At 47.1% G+C, this 25,591-nt stretch overlaps 1 protein-coding gene across 1 annotated transcript in view; it reads left to right on the forward strand.

The window, feature by feature from the left end:
• The window catches only part of SPTBN2 (spectrin beta, non-erythrocytic 2), a 1,201,559-nt gene that overhangs the window by 74,399 nt on the left and 1,101,569 nt on the right, over positions 1-25,591 (forward strand). The gene's annotated exons all lie outside the window — the stretch shown is intronic.

The following is a 25,591-nucleotide window of genomic DNA, read 5'->3' on the forward strand; positions in this document are numbered from 1 at the left end:
TTAATTTCAGTATATTCTATCTTTATAACACCAGGCTTCCTTAGTCAGATTACAACAACAGTTAAGATGATCTCATCAAGAAAAAGGATATCCTCACTGAAATTTGGCCATCTGTATTGTATAGAACAGCATAGAAAAATGAACACAAAATACAGCTTATAACTGCTGTTTCTCTACCAGCTGCAATAACTTTTTAAGCTGTTATTTTTTTTTTTGTTACATTTGTACCCCGCGCTTTCTCACTCATGGCAGGCTCAATGCGGCAGGCAATGGAGGGTTAAGTGACTTGCCCAGAATCACATGGAGCTGTCTTTGCTGGGAATTGAACTCAGTTCCTCAGGACCAAAGTCCACCACCCTAACCACTAGGCCACTCCTCCCTCAACCTTCTTACCCCGAGCCTACCTTTAATTTGTTTCAAAACTTTCTGGCGGTGGCGGCAGCAATTCACAGGCGCTGCCCTGCAGCCGGTCAACATCTTCTTTCTTTGTTGTGCGGCCCGCCCCAGCAGAAACAGGAAGTTGCCTGAGAGAGGGTGAGCCACCGCAGTAGAAAGAGAATGTCGGGCTAGCAGCAGGGCAGCGACTGTGAATCGCTGCCACCGCCTGGCAAATTTTGAAACAAATTAAAGGTAGCACTCAGGGGAAGAGGGTTGAAGGAGGGAAGAAGGAAGAGAGGAAATGCTGGTTGGGGGGGGGGGGGGGGAGTTCTGGCAGGGGAAAGGGAAAGATGCCGGAGGAGTGCGGCAGACTCAGTGCCTCACAGGACCGCCCCTATCAGCAGGAGACTTTCCCACTTTGGCGGGAGTCTCCTGCTCAATGCGGGAGACTTCACAGCTCTGTGGGTGGGCCCTTCACTTAATACCTAAGTATTTTGGGCAGTACCCTGCAGCGAAAGAATATTTGAATACTTGAATTATGTCTTTTTAGATATATTTTGGCTGATGTTTGTTTTTATTTTAGCTGACTATTTTGTTTCTTGTATGAATGGAATGTTTGTTTACTTTCCTATAATTTTATGGAGTTCTTTTAGCTAATTTTTGTTTTATTTGATATACAGTGCACTCCATTTAAGTGCACGTCGGATAAGCGCATGCTCTGTTTAACTGCATGCCGTACTTCGGTCCTGTTTTTGGTGCCATCAATTTCAATGGGGACAAACTTCGGTTTAGCGCACCACAGATAAGTGCAAGATTCGCTTATTGCATGGTTTAAGACCGCTCCTCTGCAGGAAAGACTCCGCATAAGCACACGCACGGAATATGGAAGCAGATTGGCACGTAATGAATGGGCGGTAAATTTGAAATCTCGGTTAACTGCCACAGGCAGAATAAGCGAAAGAATGTTGTTAAGAGTCTATACTGGAGTCGTCGCGCAAGTGTAGGACTTTAACACTGGCTGAACGAATAGAAGTTCGTAAAAAATTAGAAAACAATCAAAGTCAAGCATCTATTGCTAAAGAATATGGTGTCAATCTCAGTCAAATTTCACGTATCTTGAAGCAGAAAGATCAGCTTCTGGAAGACTGGCAAAACAATACGAATCCACAACGGAAACGAAAACGGGCGGGAAAAGCTGAGGATGTAGAAGATGCTCTTCTTCGGTGGTTTTCTCTAGTCAGGAGCAGACAGTTTCCTGTCAGTTGTCCACTGCTTATGGAGAAAGCTAATCAGCTAGCTGAAAGTCTTGGACTAACTGAATTCAAAGCCACTGTTGGATGGTTGGAAAGATGGAAGGAGAGGAACAACATAAAATTCAAGAAACAGCATGGTGAAAAGACGCTGATGACTTTGGTGCTGAAAATTGGGTTGTTTCAGTTCTTCCTACCATCTTGAATGCGTTTGCACCTTGTGACATTTTTAGTGCTGATGAAAACAGTCTCTACTGGCGAGCGATTCCTGATGGAACACTTGCATTCAAACAAGCCGAAACTACTGGAAGTAAAACATCGAAGGACCGACTGACGATCCTCCTTTGCTGCAATATGGATGGGAGTGAGAAGTTGGAACCACTCGTCATTGGAAAGAGCAAACAGCCCCGTTGCTTGAAGAATGTTAAGTGACTTCCTATGTCATACGAGGCTAATGCAAATTCATGGATGACTGGGGAAATTTGGAAGCAGTGGCTAAAGAAGTTAGACACTAGAATGCGGACACAAAAGCGTCAGATTTTGTTGCTTTGTGATAATTGTGCTGCACACAGTGATGATGTCAGGCTGTCTAACGTCAAGGTGGTCTTCCTGCCACCAAACACTACCTCTCTGATCCAACCTATGGATCAGGGCATAATAGCCAATTTCAAACAACATTATCGGGCTCTTGTGCTACGTCGTCTGTTGAGCGTTATGGATGACCAGATTGACAAGGATAAACGTGCTGTTGAACTGGCTCGTAATCTCACTTTTGGATTCCCTACATATGCAGAAAGAAGCCTGGAATCATGTTACACATTCAACCATTATGAACTGCTACAAGCGGGCAAGCTTTGTTAAGGATGTGGAGAGGGACGAAACAGATGCAGCTGTTGCAAACGTGTCAGATGAATAGGCTATTGACATCCCAGCCAGTGTTACTGAAGAGGAGTTTCATCACTACGTAGCTGTTGATTATGATCTACAAACAGCTGACGACAGCACTGATGTCAAGATATGCGCCTACATGCAGGCAGCGGCTGATGATGAAACAGATGATGAAATGAGCAGCGAGGCACATGTTGACAAAATTCAACAACCTCCTGTCACTTTTGTAAGAGCGCTGGAGAGTCTCAACACCGTGCGGGCCTATGTGGAGGCCACTGGATGTCAGTGCTATGACAGTTTTTACCGTCTGGCAGACGTAGTCTGTGGAACTCACAGACACAAGAATGTACAGAGGACTATGACTGAACATGTATACGTTGGAGGAAAGGAGAAACAGGGGTGACATGATACAGATGTTCAAATATTTGAAAGGTAATTTCTTTTTTATACTAATTAATTGTATTTTGTATATTTTAAGGTTTTGGAAATGAAAGTCATGTACATTGTATTATTAACACCCATTCTTCTTAAAAATCTGCTTTCATAAGTTTGTTATTTGAAACCTACAAGTAAACTTTTTTTTTTGTTTGAATCTGTTTATTACATAAAAGCATGTCATATACACAGTCACTTAAACATATATTCTGAAATGTCTACAACATCTATCTGTGTGTTGCTGTCGCCATACATTTTCATAAACCCCAACATCCTCCCCCCTCAACCCATTCCAACTATCCCTCAATTCTGAACAATGAGTTATAGATTAAATGACTCTATTCCTCCCCCCCAATGTTGTGCTGTTCAGATCAATCAGCACAGTCAATGTCATATCTGAGGCTTCGCATTTCTTTCTATGTTGCCTGCTACAAAGGGCTTTGTTTCTTATAGCCCTTCGCCTGGTGTCGCCTCTCTTATTATCTCTCGATATGATCTAATATTGTCTCCGACCTGTGCTCCATACGTGATTTCTCTCAAGTATGATACAGCGTGTTAGGTTATCTGGTGCTATGTCCTTTACCCTTCCCCCCCTTTCCCTCCCCTCACACACAGGAGCAAGCACCATCTCGCTCAGGTAAATTATGACAGAGTCTTTCGGCCTCTAATTTAATATTCTGCTTCGGGCTGAGGGTTGTAAAGTGTCCCAAAAATTCGCCCAAGTCTTCTGCAGATTCTTTCCTTCCTTGGAGGACAAATCCGAAATCCCACGTCTTTCTAGGTTTAGTAGTTCGATCATTTGGGATCTCCATGCTCCCACGGTTGGGGCTTTTTCTTCTCTCCAATGCAACAAAATGGACCTTTTCCCCATCAGTATGGTTCTTCGTATGAAGGCCCCCAGACCTGGAGGTGCGGGGCGGGCCCATTCGTAGACTCCAAACAACATCAGTGGCTGGCTTTTGATCTGGTGACCCCAGTATCTCTGTGTCTCGCCCATTATTCGAGTCCAAAACAATCCCACTTGCTGACAAGACCAGAACATATGTCCTAGCGTTGCGGGGGTATGGTCGCACCAAGGGCAAGCAGCTGAATCTCCAAAGCCAGCCTTAAAGGCTCGTGATGGTGAAATATATACAGTGGTGGAAATAAGTATTTGATCCCTTGCTGATTTTGTAAGTTTGCCCACTGACAAAGACATGAGCAGCCCATAATTGAAGGGTAGGTTATTGGTAACAGTGAGAGATAGCACATCACAAATTAAATCCGGAAAATCACATTGTGGAAAGTATATGAATTTATTTGCATTCTGCAGAGGGAAATAAGTATTTAATCCCTCTGGCAAACAAGACCTAATACTTGGTGGCAAAACCCTTGTTGGCAAGCACAGCGGTCAGACGTCTTCTGTAGTTGATGATGAGGTTTGCACACATGTCAGGAGGAATTTTGGTCCACTCCTCTTTGCAGATCATCTCTAAATCATTAAGAGTTCTGGGCTGTCGCTTGGCAACTCGCAGCTTCAGCTCCCTCCATAAGTTTTCAATGGGATTAAGGTCTGGTGACTGGCTAGGCCACTCCATGACCCTAATGTGCTTCTTCCTGAGCCACTCCTTTGTTGCCTTGGCTGTATGTTTTGGGTCATTGTCGTGCTGGAAGACCCAGCCACGACCCATTTTTAAGGCCCTGGCGGAGGGAAGGAGGTTGTCACTCAGAATTGTACGGTACATGGCCCCATCCATTCTCCCATTGATGCGGTGAAGTAGTCCTGTGCCCTTAGCAGAGAAACACCCCCAAAACATAACATTTCCGCCTCCATGCTTGACAGTGGGGACGGTGTTCTTTGGGTCATAGGCAGCATTTCTCTTCCTCCAAACACGGCGAGTTGAGTTCATGCCAAAGAGCTCAATTTTTGTCTCATCTGACCACAGCACCTTCTCCCAATCACTCTCGGCATCATCCAGGTGTTCACTGGCAAACTTCAGACGGGCCGTCACATGTGCCTTCCGGAGCAGGGGGACCTTGCGGGCACTGCAGGATTGCAATCCGTTATGTCGTAATGTGTTACCAATGGTTTTCGTGGTGACAGTGGTCCCAGCTGCCTTGAGATCATTGACAAGTTCCCCCCTTGTAGTTGTAGGCTGATTTCTAACCTTCCTCATGATCAAGGATACCCCACGAGGTGAGATTTTGCGTGGAGCCCCAGATCTTTGTCGATTGACAGTCATTTTGTACTTCTTCCATTTTCTTACTATGGCACCAACAGTTGTCTCCTTCTCGCCCAGCGTCTTACTGATGGTTTTGTAGCCCATTCCAGCCTTGTGCAGGTGTATGATCTTGTCCCTGACATCCTTAGACAGCTCCTTGCTCTTGGCCATTTTGTAGAGGTTAGAGTCTGACTGATTCACTGAGTCTGTGGACAGGTGTCTTTCATACAGGTGACCATTGCCGACAGCTGTCTGTCATGCAGGTAACGAGTTGATTTGGAGCATCTACCTGGTCTGTAGGGGCCAGATCTCTTACTGGTTGGTGGGGGATCAAATACTTATTTCCCTCTGCAGAATGCAAATAAATTCATATACTTTCCACAATGTGATTTTCCGGATTTAATTTGTGATGTGCTATCTCTCACTGTTACCAATAACCTACCCTTCAATTATGGGCTGCTCATGTCTTTGTCAGTGGGCAAACTTACAAAATCAGCAAGGGATCAAATACTTATTTCCACCACTGTAGTCTGAGGATAAATTTGTAATCCATCTCCCAATAACGATTAAAGATAGAACGCGTCTGTATGATGGTCAGGTACTTCTGCAATAGTTCTGCTGTAACTGCTGGTGTCAAGTCTTTGGCCCAACTCTGTGCTCTTGTCTGAAAGTCTATATCTTCCGTCGTGTCTCGTAAAAATCTGTGATGATATTTAAGTGGTACTGTATTCTGGGCTCCCAAAGTCAAAGCCGTGTTCAATGTGTCTTGAACATCTTCACTCAAATTAATCCAACCTAAGGCTGTGATATAATGTCTCATCTGCAGGCAGGCAAAGCGGTCTCTCTCTGTAAGTCCGAATTCCTTTTGTAGATCTGCGTACAGTTTCGGTTTTCCTTCATCCGTCACCAGCTGACATACATACTGGATCCCCAGTGCTCTCCACCGGCTAAATGCCGCCGATGAGGAGCCTTCTGGGAAATCCGGGTTGTACTGTATTGGCAAAAAAGGGGTGACCCGCCAATCAAATTTGTGTCGATTGCATAACCATTTCCAGGCCGCTCTTGCTGCTTCAATCAAAGGGTTTGGGCCCTCTCCCGTGTTTAGTCTTTCTCCGGGGGCGTGCAAACTCCATCCCAAATGCACCCTAGGGGCCATTGTCTTTTCCAATTCTATCACTGAAAATTCACTTGTGCCCACTAACCAGTCTCTGATGTGTCTCATTGCACTTGCTATAGTGAGGTGTCTTATGTTGAGCAAACCCATCCCCCCTTGTGGTCTCGGCTTTTGAAGTATGTGGACTGGGAGCCTGGGTCTCTTCCCATTCCACAGGAAACTTTGCACTGCACGATGCAAAGCTCTCTCTTCCCTCTTTTTCAGATAAAGTGGTAGCATCTGAAACAAATACAGCCACTTGGGAGCTATCATCATGTTAAACAAGCCTATTCGACCCGAGAGTGATAGTGGGCAAGCTCTCCACAACTTCAACAGACATCTGGTTTTGGCCAATAAGGGCCTTACATTTGCCTCATACAGTGTCTCCAGGGCCCTAGGGATGACCACCCCCAAATATCTCAGATGACCAGTCGCCCATTGCAGTGGGAATTCTCCTCTCCAGTCTGATTGCAGTGTGTCATCTAATGCTAAGGCCCTGGACTTTGATTTATTAAGGGAATAGCCTGAAAGAGTGCCATATTCCTTAATGGTGTATAGGAGACACTCCAAGGAGGTCTGCGGGTTACTCAGGAGAATCATAACATCGTCCGCATAGGCCAGCACTTTGAGCTCTCTCCTGCCAATCTCTATCCCTGTTATCCTTCGTTGTGTTCTAATTTTAGTTAAAAGGGGTTCCAACGTTAAAAGAAAAAGCAGTGGGGACAAGGGGCAGCCTTGACGGGTTCCTCTCCCAATGTCAAATCCTGGGGTTCTAATTCCATTGACTCGGAGCATTGCTTGTGGGTTTGCATAGAGTGTTTCTATTGCATTTACAAACCACCCGTGTAATCCTATGCCTTGTAGTGTTTCGAACAGGAATGGCCACTCTACCTGGTCAAATGCACGCTCTGCGTCTAAACTAACCACCATTTTTTGTGCTCTTTGGGGGGAGTCAGTCATTAATGCTAATATCATTTTTCTCGTGTTCAGGACCGACTGACGACCCCGGACAAAGCCCACTTGGTCCTCATGAACAAGACGGGACATCCAAGGTGCTATTCTTTCTGCCAGGATACGTGATAGGAGCTTAACCTCTACATTAATCAGGGAGATAGGTCTGTAGGAGCCCGGGTTCAGCATATCTCGGTCTTTTTTGGGGATAAGACTTATGAGTGCTGTGTTTGCATGTAGGGGGAAATGACCCATTTCTACTACTGTGTTTAAATATTCAGTCAGGGGCCCCACAATCTGTGTGTTCAGTAATTTGTAAAACTCTCCTGAGAGACCATCAGGCCCCGGCGCTGAATAAAGTTTTAGTGCGCCTATTGCCTTTTGTAATTCTTTGGCTGACACCGGGGCATTGAGAAGGCTTACCTGATCTGTGGAGAGTTTCTCTAGCCCTACATCTTTCAAGTAGCTTTTTATGTTCTCCCGGTCTTCTGTGTACTCCTGTTTCCCTTTATATACCTTTGCAAAGTGTTGGTAAAAAGTGTCTGCAATCTCTCTGGGGTCATGCGTTACTCCACCCGCCTTAGTGCGGAGTGCTGTGATGTAGTGTGGTTTGCGCGCACCCTTCACCAGTCTAGCTACCATCCCTCCCGTTTTATCTCCAAATTTATATAGTTTATATTTTCTGTAAAGAAGGGACCTCATTGTCCGTTCATGCAGAAGACTATTAAGTGCTACCCTGGTGGACATAAGAGTATCATAGTTCGTCTGTGTTGGTACCCCTGCATACGTCCGTCTCGCTTTCCCAAGCTGTTTTTCCAAGGTAATTATTCCCCGGGCAATTTGTCGATTCCGCTTGGTGACATAGGCTATGATCTCCCCCCTGAGCACCGCCTTTGCTGTGGACCAAAACAAGATCTCGTCTTCCTGATGTTCTCGATTATGTGTAACATATTCCTCCCACTTCTGATGTAAATATTTTTTAAAGTCACTTGACATGTACAGATATGCCGGAAACCTCCACCCCGGGGATACAAGTAAACTTTTTTAAAGTCTTCTTCTCCAAGTCTCTTCTTTAGTGCCTGTGCTGATTCATTTTCACATATATCAGTAGTATCAGTGCTATGTCTGTGTACAGTTCTGATGAAATGTCATTCATCAATTGTCTATGTTGTATTCTGTTTTTTTGTTAAATAAGTTTTCTATAACTTGCTTAACTGACAAAGTAGGCATGGTTATGTTTATCTTTATTCAATACTTGATATGCCACCTTTCAGTTGTAAAATCAAAAGCGGTTTACAAAGCTAATACTCAAAAGAAATAGAAAAGGGACTCCAAATGCAAGATAGGACAGAGGAGAGGGAGAAAGTGGATAGCCCATGCTGGTAGCCATCATGTCAGCCCTCACCATAAGTGAAAAAATTAGCTTTCAAGGATGCTCTAAACCTGGGGCAGGATTGTTCAGTGTGGAGAGAGACAGGAAGAGCATTCCTTAAACTAGGTGCAATACAGGAGAAAGCAGAATGATAGTTTGATTCAAAATGAAAGTGAGAAACTGGAACATCAAGGTAGTGTTCCGTGACAGAGCATAAGATCTGAGAGGGGACATACTGGATAGATAGTCATAGTGGACAGGTAAGAGGAGGTTCCTGTGTGGAAGGCCTAGTGGGTAAGGGTGAGGATCTTGTGTTTGATCCGATACAGAACAGGGAGCCAAAGATGTTTAGTCAGCAGTCGGGAAACATGATTGTAACGACTTATGTATGTCAGAAGCTTTACTCAATGTGTTCTGGACAGATTGGAGCCTTTTAAGAAGGTATGAAGTACATAAGTATTGCCATACTGGGATAGACTGAATGTCCATCAAGCTCAGCATTCTGTTTCCAACAGTGGCCAATCCAGATCACAAGTACCTGGCAAGATCCCAAAACAGTAGAATACATTTTATGCTGCTTATCCTAAAAATAAGCAGTGGAATTCCCCCAAGTCCATTTCAATAATGGCTTATGGATTTTTCTTTTAAGAAGGTATCTAAACCTTTTTTAAACCCCGCTAAGCTAACTACTTTTACTACACTCTCTGGCAATGAATTCCAGAGTTTAATTACACATTGAGTGAAGAAATACTTTCTCTAATTAATTTTAAATTTACTACTGTGTAGTTTCATTGCATGCCCCCTAGTCCTAGTATTTTTGCAAAGAGTAAACAAGTGATTCACGTCTACCCGTTCCACTCCACTCATTATTTTATAGATCACTTTCATATCTCCCCTGAGCCGTCTTTTCTCCAAAGAGCCCTAGCCGCTTTAGCCTTTCCTCATAAGGAAGTCATCCCATCCCCTTTATCATTTTTGTCGCCCTTCTCTGTACCTTTTCTTTTTTCTTTTTTTACCAATATATTTTATTGAATTTTTTTCCAAACATACAATAAACCAAGTGACAAGGAAAATCTAAACAGGAAAGGAGAAGGGAGAAAATACAGTGTCAGCATGCCAGAATGCTCTTAACGTCATAAGAGGCGTATAAAAAAATTGATACAACCAGATGATTGGGCTATAATGCAGTCTGAAGAGATTGAAGATAATGTTCCACAGGAGTCCAAACTTTTTTCTTAGAGAAAGTTGTCCGAAAATTTTCCACCATTGTATATTCAAATTTTTGATGTAGAACTGTGTTCCACCAGAAATGGACATTTAATAAGTGAGCAGATTTCCAGTTTTGTAGTATATGCTTCTGAGCAATAGTAAGCAAAACGTCCAATAATTTTGCCTGTGGAGCTAATAAATTCAGTTGTTTAGAAGAAGACTTGAAAATTACTATGGAGGATGAAAGGGCACAATCAATCGACAAGATCTGTTGAATGATGCACCATATTACTTTCCAAATTTTAGAGACTAGGTCACATTCAAAAAGCATATGAAGCAAGGTACCGACATGCTGGGAACAGTGCCAGCATTTATCAGATCGAAGCCCCGCAGCAGCAAGTTTACGGGGTGTCCAGTTGGTTTTATGATATAAAAAGAATATTGATTGTAACATAGAAGTGAAGGAAAGAGGTTTCACTACTTTTGTCCAAAAATAAGTCCATGATTCATCATCTAGAGCATATCCGATGTCCATTTGCCAACTGTTTTGAAGAACTAGATTGAAATTATTTGCACTTTTAATAAAATGTTGATAGGTGCAAGATGTCGTGTGACCATTTAGAATCAGTGTTTGTGCATTGGAAAACAATGAGGGTAATTGATGCGTCAGTGAGATGAGGTTAGACATTGCATTAACACTGTGAGATAGTTGTAACCATTTAAAGTACATAGAGTATGGCAAAGAAAATTGTTCCATAATTTCTGAAAAAGACCGAATTCTTTTGTCTTCATTTACAATATCTGAGAGAGTCAAAATACCTTTATGTATCGATTCCTTCCAAAAGAAAGGAACCTTATTTACTAATATCTGAGGGTTATACCATAGTGACATATGAAAAGACAAGGTAAAAGGAATAGTTTGTAACTTATCCAATTCTATCATGCATTTAACCGTGGAGATGATTATCCTGCTTATAATCGAACGAAAAAAAACGCCCAAGAGTCGACCTAAATCGGGAGATGGACGTTAATCTCACAAAAACGAGTAAATCCATATAATTGAAAGCAATGTTTCAGTGCGTCCGTGTCGCTCGTACGTGGACGTAAAAACGTCCAAATAAGAGGCGTGTCGGGGGCGTGTTAGGGGCGGTGATACGACGTGGACGGGTACAACGTATAACAAATAGCGAAAGGGCTCTGGTTGGGCGGGAAGATGGGCGTAATATGATGGACCCGAAATAAAAGCAAGACCAGAGCAAGGAGGAAATCGTCTTTAGACCCATTAGCGATTGTGTGTAGTTGGAGAGTGGCGATATTGTTGGTGGAAGAGCTGAAGTGGTGGTTGCAGAGAGAAAGCCGAGCGTGTTGAGTACCTGTGACGGTCGTCTGTGTGCCCTGCCTCTTTTTGTGTCTTACCCTTTCACCGTTCCTTACTCCTACTCCTTTGCTCCATCGCCCCCTTCCCCTCCCCCTATCCCTCCCCATTCACTCTTCCCACGTGTATACTCTATTCCCTGACCTCCGTTTGTCTCTGTGTTCCTGTACTGTTTGGCGAGTGAGTGGCCAGAGGGCGTGGTGGCTGGAAGTGACAGATCTGTGTGTGTTGGTGTTTGTTTGACTACTAGTCCTAATACTTGCACTGGTGGTGGGGATATGGATGCACTTAATGCACTTGTGGCATGCATGCTACACGAAGAGGCCACCCACCGCAGGAGGTATTCACGGCCCCGAGTGTTTAGGCCCCGCACCACCTTCCTACAACTCACTGACCAGCAGTGTCTAACAAGGTTCAGGTTTGATAGGGCCACCATTCGTCAGCTGTGTGAGCAGCTGAACCCCCTCCTTCAGCCCCAGACACGTAGGAGTAACCCCATCCCTGCCCACCTCAAAATCACTTCCGCTCTCTCTGTCCTGGCCACTGGCAGTTTTCAATCCGTATTAGCTGCTAACACAGGCCTCACCCAGGCTTCTATTTCACACTGTCTCACCCAGTTCCTGGTGCCTTCATAACTCACACCTCACACTACATCACTTTCCCCACCACCCCCCAGGCCCTGCACAACAACATGGCCGCCTTCTATGCTGTTGCTAGATTCCCCTCGGTCATCGGTGTGATAGACTGCACACACGTAGCCCTCAGACCCCCCCGGGCACACGAAGCCACCTACAGAAATAGGAAGGCATTTCATTCTATGAACATGCAAGTTGTATGTGATGCCCAGGGGGAGATATTAGACGTGTGTGCCAGGTACCCCGGCTCCAGCCACGATGCCTACATCCTACAGCACTCGGGCATCTTCCGCAGGTTCGAGCGAGGGGATTTCATTGGTGGATGGCTACTAGGTAAGTGCAACATGCATGTACCACCCATACTAGACCTCCTCCACTGGGCAACCCTCCGCCCTGGCTTCCTCCACCACAACCCACTATCCAAATCCCCCCGCCCCCCCTGTACCTGCTCCAAGCGATACACACTCATCTATCTCATTCTGCTTTTCCGCAAAGGTGACCGAGGCTACCCGCAGAGGACATGGCTTATGACCCCCCTGATCCACCCACAACCAGGGCCAGAAGAAACCTACAACAGGAAACATCGCAGCACCCGGGGGATCATTGAGCGCACCTTTGGTTTATTGAAAAACCGCTTCCGCTGTCTGGACCGGTCTGGAGGAGAGCTGCTCTACAGTCCAGAAAAGGTGGCCAAGATCTTTGTGGCGTGCTGTATGTTACACAATTTGGCCCAGCGCAGAGGACAGCCTCTCCCAGAGGAGCCACAGCCACCACCAGAAGAGGCCCCAGATGAGCTGGAAGAGGAGCCCCCTCCACCCCCAGCCCACAGAGCAGAGCTCAATGCCTACCAGCTTGGCGTAAGAGCAAGACAAAGACTCATTAAAACAAGTTTTAGGTGAATGTAAGTGAACATTTATTTTGTACATACAGTGCATATGTGTTTGGTCAACCCCACCACCACCACCACCACCACCACCCCCCTCCCACACCCACCCCCCTCCCACCAACCCTCACCCTACAGCATGTCCCATCATTTTCCCCTTCCCTTCCCCCGTCCCCTCCTACCCCTCCCACGCCCTTCCTTTGCAGCTGGTGCTGCATGGGAAGTCTCTTCTGAGCTGCTGCTCCCAGTGTCCTCCTCCGTATCCCCATGGCAGCCTGCGGCTTCGGCTGCACCGTGGAAATCGGGCCACCTTCTTGCTTCTAGTGGTCTGGCCACAGGACCCAGAATGGGAGCAGATTTCGCGGGTGCTGCAGGAGTGGGTGCGGAGGCTGAGGAGCGCAATGCCCACCTCTTAGCTGGTGGTTGCTGGTGGTCAGTGGAGGAGGATGTTGATGGCAGGGGCTGCTCCAGCAGCACGGGGGCTGGAGTAGGCGCGGTGCCCTGAGGGCGCAGGTGTTGGATGCTCTGCTCCAGCCGTCTCAGTTGCTGGAGCACCTCCTGGTGGCCTTCACGGTGCGCCTGGAGGAGTTCCTGGTGTGCTCGCTGCTGTGCCTCCAGTGCTTGGCGCTGCAGCTCCAGTTTCTGCTGCCGGTACTCCTCCAAGCGCACGTTGTGGCGGAGTAGCTCCGTGGCCAGCCGCAGGAGTTGCCTCCTTTGGCCAGATGGCCTCTGGCGGGGAGCTGGGCCCTCCTCCTCCTCCTCAACAAAGTCCTCCGGTGCTGGAGGTGCGGCCTCTGCTGGTGCAGGTGGTGGTGGTGGTGGCAGAGGCTGGACAGCTGGTGCAGGTGGTGGTGGTGGCTGGACAGCTGGTGCAGGTGGTGGTGGTGGTGGCAGAGGCTGGACAGCTGGTGCAGGTGGTGGTGGCAGAGGCTAGACAGCTGGTGCAGGTGGTGGTGGACGCAGAGGATGCATAGCTGGTGCAGGTGGTGGAGGCTGGACTGCTGGTGCTGCAGGCTGTGGAGGTTGAGGCTGGACGGATGGTGTAGGGCGTTGGCCTTGCAGGCCACTAGGGCCGGCCTCCTCCGAGTCTTCACCTGTATAGCACAAGAGTGAGGAATAGTGTTGGTGCAAATAACCCACTTTTGTCTTTCAGCATTCATATACATTGGTATGTCCCCCAACCTGATGACCCAGCAAAGAGATGGTGAGGAGGAATGGAATTGACACGGGTACGAAAGAGAGAGCCCCGCAGGCAGCTGGGTAGAGGTGGTGGATGAGCAGCCAAGAGAAGGACACCACTCACAACGTTGTGCTCAAGCTGTTAGTTGTATAAATGTTAAATTGAACAACATTGCAGCATGTGTTGTGTTACTACTGACTTGCTAAACTGCATAGAACTGCTTTATGACCCCCATTACAGGCTCCTTCAGTTGAATGCATGTGGCCCACACTCAGTAGAGCACAGAGGTCACAGGAGGAACTAGGCACAGGTTGGTAATGGGAAAATAGAGGAGTAGTAGGGAAGGACGGCCCCCAAAGTTCTGCCACAGTAGTAACCTACACACACCCATAGGAGCCAACTGGAAAGTAGTATTGGGGGTGCTAAGCCCAGTGACCAACCCTCCTCCCTGCACAGCTACATGATCTTTCCTCATTATTGGGGGTGCTCACACACACACACAGCACCCACCCTGTCCACCCTGTCTGCTTGCTCCTATAACACACATGACCACTACCACTACTCAAATAGAGCTTACAATTAATTCAATAAATATGGGCACACAGGACAGGTAAGAGGAAACCCAATGACAACGGTTGGGATAGGGAGTAAGGGTAGAGAGCTAGGGAGTAGGGGTTACCAGGTCACAACAGCATCATAAAGGTGGGCTGTTAATATACATAAAGACAGCCAGAGATACTCCCCCCCCCCCACACCTACCTCCCTCCTCCTGCCCCCCACTCCTCACCTCCCTCCCCCTGACCCCAACACAAGTGTAGTGCAGCACAACAGATACCCCAACTGCATAATGAAACACCTACCTGAGTCCTCAGCCTGGCCCGAGGTGTCCATGGAGCCAATCCCGTGGATGCCCTCCTGGGGTAGGAGGGAGTACACCATCAGCTCCATGGGTGTAAGGTTGGCAGTGTCAATGCCTGGGGGATTGGCCCCCGCCTTCCTCCGAACATCCCTCCTCAGCTTCCGCCACTTCCTCTTGCAGTCCTCCACGTCTCTCCCAGCATGGAAGACAGCATTCAGGCTGTCCCGTACTGCCTCCCATTCCCGCTGCTTTACTGTTGCTGCCAGCCTCTGCCCTGTGGGAGCAAACAGACTCCGGTGCCGCTGTACAATTTCTTGCACCAGGAGCTCCACCTCTGCCTCGAGAAAATTACCCTTCCGGGTCGGCGGCATGCGTGGTGGCATTGTACCAATGGGGTTTTCGAAAATACGGAGTGGGCGTTTATATAGGCGCCAAGAACGCCCATTGAGACGGGGGAATAGGCGTTTCTGATTTGGGCGCTACTTTTTCAATTATACACATAATTCCTAAGCGTGCCCAGCTGAGATAGCGATTAGGAACACATGCTTTCGATTATGAGTAGATAAGTATGGGCGTCTCCACCTGCCTTCCCTTTCTTCATTGCCATTTTACCTGCCATTTCCTGCACTTAGACCTTGCCCGATGTTTGTAATAATCAGTTACAGGGTTTTACCCTCACTTATATGAAGGTATGTGTTTAGCAATGTATGCTTGGGTACACCTGTGTATTTAGGGGGGGGGGGGAAATTATTGTTGGCCCTCAGCCACCACGCCTTCCGTTTCCTGTCTTCCACATCCCCTGATGCTCCCTTTCTTTCTCCCATTCTCTCTGCCTAGTTGTAGCAGGCAGTGTGTGGGGGCCACGAATTTAGTACAGTCGGCCCAAATCAAACACCCCTCGGTGAGGGTCATTTCAATCAGGGAGATGTGCAGCTAATGTTCCAGAAGATAAAAGGCGCACTACACAGTCTTGAAACAGACGTTCATGGTAAGCTGTCATTTGTCTGCCACCTCTTCTCTTTGTGCTCATAGTCAAGGAGTGTGCATTCACTGTATGTATGTAGTCTGGAGTCAGATGTTAGGTAGCTCTCTTTTCACCAGGTTCCTGTGCACTGTACTGTGGGGTTGGCAGGTCCTCAGTGGTGTGGGCCAGCTGTTGGAGGTGCTGTATTGGTTCCCGGTAGCTTCCATCTTCCTTGTTTATGTGGTGTACCCCAGTCCCCATTTATGAAGTGGCCACCCATTCTCAAGGTCCATAGGCGGGGGAGGGGAGAATGATTAATGCAATGGATGTGTATAGCACATTATGGAACACCTTCCTAAATTGCTCCATAGTAGGGTAAGGAACATGCACATTACATTGTTTTTAATCGGTAGCCTGGACAAAATGATCGAGGTGGCTACAGGTAGTGCCACTGAGGCCTATGACGTGGTGGTGAGGGAGAGGGGTGTGTGTACAGGTACCAACCCAAAGTAACTGGTGGTGGCTAAAACCTGGTGGCTGCTGTGGCCTAGTGGTTAGAGCACCAGCCTTATAATCATAAGGTTGCTGGTTCAAATCCCACCTAAGGCAAGTCACTTCAGAGACAAAGTTTGACACAAACCCAGAATACTTGAATGTAACACACCTTGATCGACTACTGGAGAAAGTGTCATCACAGCTGCAAATAATGAGCACCATTTTTTTGTGCCCTTCCCTAACACAAGTATTACATTGCAACTGTGATGAAGTAACCATCCATCTATTGGGTTTCCCATTGTTTCCCTTTTGCTCCTCAGCATTATATACCATAGCTGATGTATTCAATGTGAAAATATGAGCCAGCTGTTTGTAGGTCCTTCTTGGGCCCCCCCCCCCCCCCCACCAATGTGGCTTGTGGGTACGGATATGTGTCCATCAGACAGCAAACACTGTGTATGTGGTACCTGGAGTTATGTGGAAGTGTGTACCTGGCAGATCACACGTGGTACACTATTAATCTCTTATTGATGGCACTCTGTATTGTGGGTCAGTATGGTGGAGGGGAGGGAGGAAGGGAGAGAGAGATGCTGGCTGGCCATTTTTATTCATGAACACAAATATCCATCCAGCCTCCCTGGCCCAACCCCCCTGCACATATGGCCATGCAGGTTGGAATGAACAGGTGGCGTTCTGTCTGGCCAACATTCTCAGACATACATCACCTTCTCATTCACACAGCACATTTAATGCTATGCATATTGCTGCCTCCTTCCTCTCAACTCAACAGCACCATTTGGTGATATGTAATGCACAAGGGAGACAAACACACACACACACCCTGATAGTTATATTATAACAGAAACATTTATTTCCCCCCCACCCCCACCCCTACAAAATAAGCCCCAACAATGCCCTCCTCCCCCCCACAACTCCCCACACACCCCAACAATTCCCTCCCCCACCCCCCACAGAACCCCCAACATTTCCCTCCCCCCACACACACAACCCCAACATTTCCCTCCCCCCACACACACAACCCCAACAATTCCCTCCCCCCACACACACAACCCCAACATTTCCCTCCCCCCACACACACAACCCCAACAATTCCCTCCCCCCACACACACAACCCCAACATTTCCCTCCCCCCACACACACAACCCCAACAATTCCCTCCCCCCACACGCACAACCCCAACAGGCCCCCCCTATTTAAATTAAGGGCGGCCACGCCCTCTTAGTAAGGCCCTCTGTAGCAGGGCAATGAGCAGCCCCAGCAGTACCCTTAGTGGGCCCTGGAGCTGCTCATTGCCCTGCCGTAGGGCTGTCACCTCCTGCAGCAGCTGGTGCTGGCCAACTAGAAGTTGCTGCTGGCCAACTATAATTTGCTGCTGGCCATCTACCAGCTGCTGCAGGAGGCGCACCACAGTGGCAGGCCCAAAGGCTGGAGGTGGGCCAGGGGACACGGAAGAAGATGGCCCAGGGGATGGAGGTGGGCCAGGGGACACGGAAGCTGGCCCAGGGGATGGAGGTGGGCCAGGGGACACGGAAGCTGGCCCAGGGGATGGAGGTGGGCCAGGCGATGGCGCTGCAGGTGGGGAGGGGTCCTCATGAATGTCCTCCTCATCTATGATGAGGACTCCCTCCTCCGAGTCCTCCGAGTCCTCCTGGTGGGCCGCCTCCTGGCCTGGCTGCTGCTCCTCCTCCTCCTCCTCCTCCTCCTGGTGCCCCTTCTCCTGCTCCTCCTCCTCCTGCTCCTCCTGCTCCTGCTCCTCCTCCTCCTCCTCCTGGAGGTGGTGGCCCTCCTCATCCTCCCGCTCAGCTTCCTGCTGGTGGAGCCCTGTGTATGTAAAAGGAGTGTGATTGAGATCAGTGCATACACCATGGCTTGCATAGTGCAGTAGCTGGGTGGCGTGAGGCAGGGGATGGGGCAGGGTGTGGTAAGGCGTAGCCTATGCCCATGGGGAATGAGCTGCATCAGATGACATGAAACAGAACCCTGGACCCTCCTCTGACACACACCACGCAGGACATGTTGCCATACCAAATTCATTGCTGACCAGCATGTTTGCATTGTGAGATGCAACGAGGGGTTGATGGGCAGTTGTTGTAGGAGTTATTGGGGGGGGGGGGGGCCAGTGGGAAGGGTGTTGAGCACAATTCTTTTATGTGATTTAGGCCATAACATGCAGTAAAAGTAGGGCCTCAGGCAGCTGTACCAGGACACAGTAATCAGCCACCACAATAAGGGGAATAGTAAAGTGTGGCATATCATCTCATTCATCTCGGGGGGATGGTCGGACGTTGCAAGCACGCTCATGGGAGAACCCCTGCAACCTGCATCCTTGATCTGGGATAGATATGGTATTACTAGGTGGCTATTAGGCACATGGGAAGTGATATTGTACAACACATTTGCTTTATTCATGAAATGTATGTAGTAATTTGTATACAGGTGTCCTGTTTTTGAATACTTACGGCGAGCCCTGAGGTGCCTTCGCACCGCCCGGATGACGTCGGGCCTCTCCCGCCTCACCCTGCGGAACCGCCTCCGCAGGGACTCGAGGTCCCGGTGGACTCCAAAGCGTCTGTAAGATATAAGTTTGGAGAGCAGGGGTCAGGGGTGTTGGTCCTTTTTGTCCTCTGCACACATTCATTTGCTATTCACATACCAGAGAGAGAGGGTCTACAGTGTTGGGGGGGGGGGGCACCTCCATTGGTAGTGAATCATAGGAGCCACCTTTTTTCCATTTTGGGGGGTGGAACCCCCAGTGGAGATGACCCCTCCCTCCATACATATTTGATATTGGGGGTGGGGTGGTGAAGCACCCACAGCAGCCACCGAGTTGGTTCCTATGCAGATGATGCCAGAGAGGTGGGCATGAGGCCAGACAGTACCGTTTGTATACATTATAATGTATGCTTGTTAAACTACTTTATATGTGTTATCATGACCATGTTATAAAGTATGGTATAGGTTTCATTGGTCTCATGCTTCCACTATTCGGAGGCTCCAAAGAGGGGTTGGAAAATGTGGCCTTCACATAACTAACGAAATTGTCACATAACACTAATAGCAAATGTCACATACCTAACCTAACGAAATACATTCTTGTAGGGATGTGGGAATGGTGGTCGTTTCAATAACATACAGATTATTAGTGATTGTGCATGTTCCTATATTACTCATGATCCTTGCATGGACACTCCAGTTACTGCTGGTAACATTGATGACGGAGCTGTTATATGTGTAGGTACAGGAGGGGAGGGGGGTTGGGCCATAACCTTACCTCTCTAACCTTTCCCGGATGCGGGACCAGGCTCGCATGGCCTGCAGCCTGGGGGGCAGGTGATGGTGCTGAATGAAGAGCCTGTGCCGGTGCCTTACACACAGCCGCACCAGCATCAGGCTCTCCTCCTGCCCGAAGTTGGGTTCCCTTCGTTGTGCCATTTTTCCACGTGTTGGAAAAGAAGTGCCTTATATAGACGACCTTGCGTGAGGGACGTCGTTTCACGCACAGCTCCATATATGGATGACCATTCCATATATGGCCCCTATCAGCACGTGGACGCCCTCGTAAGCATAGACGTCTTTGACGTGCACATGCCTGCAGGAGTGTGAAACGTGGCTTCTATAGATGAATATGACGCACCCCACCCGACCCTTTTCACATATACACAATATACATTTACTGCATGTTCAGTAGGTGTACAGTGCATGCAGATCCGCACATTCAGATGGGCACATATGATGAATGTATGGGTGGAGCAGCATGATATGTCTGTAGTTGACACATATATGCGTTCGTCATATATTTCCGTACCTGGATGGCCTGAACAACATGTACTGTACTTGCGATACACCTATGTACATTATTTTACACACCACGTGATTTGGTCGTTTGCACCTGCAATAATCGACCATCTTAGGGCGCCCAATTTAGTCACGCTTATGCGCTCGTCATTTGATTGTTTTCTTACAGGGATAATCGATTATCGAAAAACGCCCACACTATTTTTCCATTATACAGGTCTATTTTTGGACGTTATCGTAAGAACGCCCTAATTCGTACTTGGATGATCTTTCCATTTTGCCCCTCTATATCATCTATTTTATGAGACGGAAATGAGGTAGATGAGAGCAAAAAGGACAAACGAAGTGGGTATACCATAGCTTCTTCAAAAAGCAACCATATAGGTTTATAGTCAGATTTATGATAAAACCAATTACATCCTTGATGAGAAATAAAAGATTTATGATAAGTTTGAAAATCAGGAAACAGAACACCTCCTGAGTCTTTAGTACTTTTAAGTTTTTTGAGAGCAGTTTTGGGATGTTTGTTCGACCATAAAAAGGAGGTCAATAATTTGTCTATCTGAGAATAAAAAGTGAGAGGAAAAATAATTGGGAGCATACTTAAAGTGTAATTAATTTTAGGAGAAACCATCATTTTAATAGTTTCAAGACGACCCCACCAAGATAAATTTAAGGGGTGCCAGGTATGTAACAACAATTTGAAGGATTTAAGAATTAGGTCAGCATTAAACTGGATAGTATCTGACAGTGAAGTATATAGATCCAGTCCAAGATACTTAATCTTTGGCATTGCCCAGACCAAATTAAAAGATTTAGCAATGTCAGGGAGTGCGTATTTATTAAGGGGGTAATAATTCAGTCCTTTGTTGATTGATTTTATAACCTGAGAATTGGGAAAAGAGAGTAATTCGATTGATGGGGACTAGACAGATATAGCAAGACATCATCTGCGTAGGCCGAACATTTAATTTCCAAATCCTTGTATACAATACCCTTTATGCGAGTTTGAGACCTAATTGCAATCAGGAGTGGTTCAAGAGCTATATTAAATAAGTATGGAGAGAGGGGACAGCCTTGTCTAGTACCGCGATGGAGGACTATCTTATCCGATAGTAAATTGTTAGTAATTACTCTAGCAGTTGGATTAGCATACACAGTTTTAATTTTTAACAAAAATTCAGGGGGCACCCAAACCAGGATAAGGCTTCAAAAAGGTAATTCCATTCAACCCTGTCAAAGGCCTTCTCCGCGTCTAGGGAAAGGGCCACAACTGGCTGGGCATAGGAAGATGCTATATGAGATAAGTGCAAAAAAAGCCTTGTGTTGTCGCTAATAAGTCTACCAGGCATGAAACCTACCTGACCAGGATGAATAATTTTAGATATGGTTTTTTAAATTCTATTTGCAAGAATTTTAGCATATAGTTATAATCTACATTTAAAGAAATGGGGCGGTAATTAGATACCAAAAGAGGGTCTTTATTGGGTTTAGGAATCACAATAATGATTGCCTCCGAGAAACGGCTAGAAGAAATATTTTCAGGAGATAAATTATTAAAGAGATTTAAGAGGATAGGAGACAAATCTTTTTTAAACGATTTGTAGAACTCGATGGGAATCCCATCAGAACCCGGGGACTTCCCAATCGGGGTGTCCTTAATGGCAGTGCTGAGTTCTTGCTCAGTAATCTGAGCCTGAAGAAATTTGATATCATTTTCTGTCCACTTAGGGCTAACTAGTGAGGATAGAAAATTATTCGTTAAATTTTGGGACTGAGGAGACTCAGATTGGTACAATTCAGAATAGAAATTTAAAAATGCTTTAGAAATATCCTTTGTGGGGTCCAGGCATTATTTCTTAATTTGAATTAATATGATGTATGTTCTCAACTTTACTGACCTCCCCCCCTAAATTAGTGGTCTAAGAAAAGAGGAATATTTACTTTAAACTAGAATTTTCTTTTTGTTATTTCAGATATCTCTGTGTTTCTTGTACAAGATATATCTTGTGAATAAGGTTTGAAATATAAATAAATAAATAAATAAAAGAAATATCCTTTGTGGATAAAGCCTGTGAATAGAGAGTTTAATAGCAGAGATCTGGACTTTAGATCATTTTCTTTTAAGATAATTTGCTAATAATTTATTACTTTTATCATTTTCAGCATAATGCTTGGAATGAAACTCAAAAATTTGCTGACCAGCTTTAAGACTAAGCAATTTAGTTATCTTATACTTTAAATTACATAAAGTATTAAGGAAAATAGTATTCCCTGTCTGAAAATATTTAGATTCTGCATCTTTAATTTGAGATTCAAGCAGTATTATTTGAGCACTATCCTTTTTAGATTTGTGAGCAGCTAGAGATATAAGTTCACCACGGAGGGCTGCTTTAAAGGCCTCTCAAATTGTTATTGGACCAAGAGTGGAGGAGGAATTGTTAATGAAAAATTCTTCAATGAAAGTTTTCAATTTCATACAAATTTCTTCTTCTGTAAGAAGATTTAAAGGGAGTCTCCAAAGTGGGGGTCTTCTAGAAGATAAAGTAGACCAGTTTAGGGCTGGTGCATGATCAGAGACTACAATTGCTGAAATATTGGAGGTGATTATTGTTTCAACAAGACTATCCCATATAATAATCCTAGACTCCAATGTTCTATGCGTCTGGCTGCCTGTGTCTGTGACTTTCTTCACAGATGGTCTGCTAGACTCCAAAGCCCTAGCTGGCGTCACTGGACCCATTATGACGTGAACCCAGGGGAAAAACAAACCTCACTGCTGATCCTCTTCCCACACCCCCCCCCCCCCCAAAAAAAAAAAGCCTCGTGAAAATAGTTGACCGCCAAAAAAACCAGAAAAGGCTCGAGACTGCCTGACGGCTGTGACGCACTGAACAGCCTCTCTCAACAGTTACCGCTATGCTGGCCATTGCACTGAAATACGGAACAACGGTAAGGAGGGAGGGGACGATCGCTAACTTGAATGACTGTTCCCGGTCTTCAACTTGGACTGAAGGGGGGGAGCCTACACCTCGGACAAAAGGGGGGGCCTGCACCTCAGACGGAAGGAGAGGAAGGGAAGGAGGGGGTCAAGGAACTTAGACCGACACACACACACACACTGTCACACTGTATCTCTGTCACACACACACACAGAGCGAATGCTACATACCTGTAGAAGGTATTCTCCGAGGACAGCAGGCTGATTGTGCTCACTGATGGGTGATGTCCACGGCAGCCCCTCCAATCGGAAAACTTTACTAGCAAAGGCCTTTGCTAGTCCTTGCGCGCCGATGCGCACCGCGCATGCGCGGCCGTCTTCCCACCCGAACCAGCTCGTTTTCGCCAGTCCCATATGTAGCAAGACAAAACAAGGGAAGACACAACTCCAAAGGGGAGGCGGGTGGGTTTGTGAGAACAATCAGCCTGCTGTCCTTGGAGAATACCTTCTACAGGTATGTAGCATTCGCTTTCTCCGAGGACAAGCAGGCTGCTTGTTCTCACTGATGGGGTATCCCTAGCCCCCAGGCTCACTCAAAACAACAAACATGGTCAATTGGGCCTCGCAATGGCGAGGACATAACTGAGATTGACCTAACAATTTATCCAACTAACTGAGAGTGTAGCCTGGAACAGAATAAACATGGGCCTAGGGGGGTGGAGTTGGATCCTAAACCCCGAACAGATTCTGAAGCACTGACTGCCCGAACCGACTGTCGCATCGGGTATCCTGCTGCAGGCAGTAATGAGATGTGAATGTGTGGACAGATGACCACGTCGCAGCTTTGCAGATCTCATCAATAGTGGCCGACTTCAAGTAGGCCACTGACGCAGCCATGGCTCTGACATTGTGAGCCGTGACATGACCCTCAAGAGCCAGCCCAGCCTGGGCGTAAGTGAAGGAAATGCAATCTGCTAGCCAATTGGATATGGTGCGTTTTCCCACAGCCATTCCCCTCCTGTTGGGATCAAAAGAAACAAATAATTGGGCGGACTGTCTGTTGGGCTGTGTCCACTCCAGATAGAAGGCCAATGCTCTCTTGCAGTCCAATATGTGCAGCTGACGTTCAGCAGGGCAGGAATGAGGACGGGGAAAAAATGTTGGCAAGACAATTGACTGGTTCAGATGGAACTCCGACACTACCTTCGGCAAGAACTTAGGGTAAGTGCGGAGGACTACTCTGTTATGATGAAATTTGGTGTAAGGGGCCTGGGCTACCAGGGCCTGAAGCTCACTGACTCTACGAGCTGAAGTAACTGCCACCAAGAAAATGACCTTCCAGGTCAAGTACTTCAGATGGCAGGAGTTCAGTGGCTCAAAAGGAGGTTTCATCAGCTGGGTGAGAATGACATTGAGATCCCATGACACTGTAGGAGGCTTGACGGGGGGCTTTGACAAAAGCAAACCTCTCATGAAGCGAACAACTAAAGGCTGTCCTGAGATCGGCTTACCTTCCACACGGTAATGGTATGCACTGATTGCGCTAAGGTGAACCCTTACAGAGTTGGTCTTGAGACCAGACTCAGACAAGTGCAGAAAGTATTCAAGCAGGGTCTGTGTAGGACAAGAGCGAGGATCTAGGGCCTTGCTGTCACACCAGACGGCAAACCTCCTCCATAAAAAGAAGTAACTCCTCTTAGTGGAATCTTTCCTGGAAGCAAGCAAGATGCGGGAGACACCCTCTGACAGACCCAAAGAGGCAAAGTCTACGCTCTCAACATCTGGAACAGAACTGAGGGACCTTGTGGTTGGCTCGAGATGCAAAGAGATCTATCAAGGGGGTGCCCCACACCTGGAAGATCTGCCGCACTACCCTGGAATTGAGCGACCACTCGTGAGGTTGCATGATCCTGCTCAACCTGTCAGCCAGACTGTTGTTTACGCCTGCCAGGTATGTGGCTTGGAGCAACATGCTGTAACGGCGAGCCCAGAGCCACATGCTGACGGCTTCCTGACACAGGGGGCGAGATCCGGTGCCCCCCTGCTTGTTGATGTAAAACATGGCAACCTGGTTGTCTGTCTGAATTTGGATAATTTGGTGGGACAGCCGATCTCTGAAAGCCTTCAGAGCGTTCCAGACTGCTCGTAACTCCAGGAGATTGATCTGTAGATCGCGTTCCTGGAGGGACCAGCTTCCTTGGGTGTGAAGCCCATCGACATGAGCTCCCCACCCCAGGAGAGACACATCCGTAGTCAGCACTTTTTGTGGCTGAGGAATTTGGAAAGGACGTCCCAGAGTCAAATTGGACCAAATCGTCCACCAATACAGGGAGTTGAGAAAACTCGTGGACAGGTGGATCACGTCTTCTAGATCCCCAGCAGCCTGAAACCACTGGGAAGCTAGGGTCCATTGAGCAGATCGCATGTGAAGGCGGGCCATGGGAGTCACATGAACTGTGGAGGCCATGTGGCCCAGCAATCTCAACATCTGCGAGCTGTGATCTGCTGGGACGCTCGCACCCGTGAGACGAGAGAGAACAAGTTGTTGGCTCTCGTCTCTGGGAGATAGGCACGAGCCGTCTGAGAATCCAGCAGAGCTCCTATGA

This window comes from Microcaecilia unicolor, chromosome 11, assembly GCF_901765095.1.
Source record: "Microcaecilia unicolor chromosome 11, aMicUni1.1, whole genome shotgun sequence".
NCBI classification, from domain to species: domain Eukaryota; kingdom Metazoa; phylum Chordata; class Amphibia; order Gymnophiona; family Siphonopidae; genus Microcaecilia; species Microcaecilia unicolor.